Source organism: Somniosus microcephalus, unplaced genomic scaffold (assembly GCF_052327205.1).
Source record: "Somniosus microcephalus isolate GS21.2 unplaced genomic scaffold, FLI_Smic_1.0 unresolved_chr5, whole genome shotgun sequence".
Classification (NCBI taxonomy): Eukaryota; Metazoa; Chordata; class Chondrichthyes; order Squaliformes; family Somniosidae; genus Somniosus; species Somniosus microcephalus.
In genome coordinates, this window is record NW_028225183.1 from 57,722,357 (window position 1) to 57,724,449 (window position 2,093).

Below are 2,093 nucleotides of genomic sequence, written 5' to 3' on the forward strand. Positions count from 1 at the left end.
CGAGTACCCCAGGAGACTCTGCCTTTGATTTTCCAGCTTACTGCGAGGGTGAGGGTGAGGGAGCCACACACTTGCGCCTACCTTTTGCTGTCCCACCCACCCCACCACCCACCCCTCTCCCTCCACAGTGACAGAGATCTGGAGCTCATCAGAGCAGGAAACAAGCCAAGCCACCACCGCACTTAGCTAAAAATTGCTCACTTTTAGGCAGAGAATACGGGCGCTTTTTTGAGTCACTCCATGTCCGATAAATGCAGAGAATCAAATCCCATTTTTACTGCGACGTCAGCAGCTCCCTGATAACGATCAATGGGTTAAACACTTAGGCTCTCGGTTACATTACCACCTGTCCCAGCTAGGCTCCCGGGGAGAAGTGATAATACTACCAACACAACTGGGGCACAACAAGAGCCAGCCCTCAAGTGCTTAGCCCAGCAGAATGCTACCTGTAGCCTCGCAGCTACTGTGTCACCAGCTCGACCTTTCGGTAAGACTATAATCACCCTCAGGAAACTGGGTCTGTGTGCAGATCGGATGACAGGATCAGGAGCCGTTTTTAAATGTTTCTTTGCCCCTCAATTTCCTACCCTGTCGCTACGATTAGTCATAATGAAATGGGACCCGCCACGCGTGCAAGAATGTGTAGCAAGGGACGAATGGCTGCACCCCACCTGTGCCAGTGTGTTTCCTGAACCTTCTCTACGGCCCATCGTGTATCGTAACCTCCAGTGAGGAAAGTTCTAGAATTAATTCATTTAAGGGGGGGGGGGGGGGGTCTTTTCAAATACTCCCGTTCAATGGCTCTGAGCCACAGGCAGGAGAAGAGGCCACTAGCACCTCCAAGTGTAGAAAATCTGCAATGGATAGAAACAGGTGGAGAGGAACTAGAGTGCAGAGGCACACGAGAGTGAGACAGCATGGGGTGGGGAGGGGAAGAGAAAGAGAGAGCGAGCGAGCACGCGAGAGACACAGGAGGGAGGAGCGAGTGGCTTTAGGCAGAGAGGCAGCATGAGAACATAGAGCACATGAGACAGAGCGAGGAGGGAGGGGAAGAGAGAGGAGGGAGGGGAAGAGAGAAAGAGAGAGAGACAGCACAAGAACAGAAAGAGAGCGTGAGGAGAGGAGGGAGAGTGGCATTGGGCGGTGAGAGAGACAGTACAAGGACACAGAGAGAGAGAGAGAGAGAGAGAGAGAGAGAGAGAGAGAGAGAGAGAGAGAGAGAGAGAGAGCGCGTGCGGTGTTGGGTGGTGAGAGACAGCACAAGGACAGGGACAGAGAGAGAGAGAGAGAGAGAGAGAGAGAGAGAGAGAGAGAGAGAGAGAGAGAGAGAGAGAGAGAGAAAGAGGAACAAAATAACCGAAAGCCAAAGCAGATTAGAATGTTACCGGGCCCTAAAAAGAGAATATAAACTGGCAGACTACCTCACGACCATCAGAGACACAAAACAGAGACAGACCCTCACCAGGTACAGACTAAGCGACCACCAACTGGAAATTGAAAAAGGCAGATACAAGAAATCCTGGCAGCCTAGAGAGAATAGAATATGCGATCAATGTCTGGCTGGCGAGGTTGAAACAGAAATGCATTTCCTCCTAAAATGCGAAAAATTCAACACATCAAGAAACATATTATTCAACAAGCTAAGCCAAACAACCCCAGATTTCAAGGAATTGGATGATCTGTCAAAATTGAGATTAGTCCTAGGAGAAGGAGACAGACCATACCTTGGGGCTAAATATGTAACAACATGTCACAACCTGAGGACTGTTTAAAAGTAAGACTGTTTAAAATTAATATTGAACGTACCAAATGAAGTAGAAAGACTGTTTAAAATTAATATTGTTTAAAAGTAATATTGTATATACCCAACAAATGTCAAATCGATTGACACCTACAGAATGTTGGAAAACTGTACCTTTTTGCTATGTAAGCTTTGGCAATATGGTTCTCTGTAAACTTTCATGCCAATAAAGCATTTGAACTGAACTGAACTGAACTGAGAGAGAGATTGGGAGTGTGAGAGAGAGAGAGATTGGGAGTGTGAGAGAGAGAGAGATTGGGAGTGTGAGAGAGAGAGAGATTGGGAGTGTGAG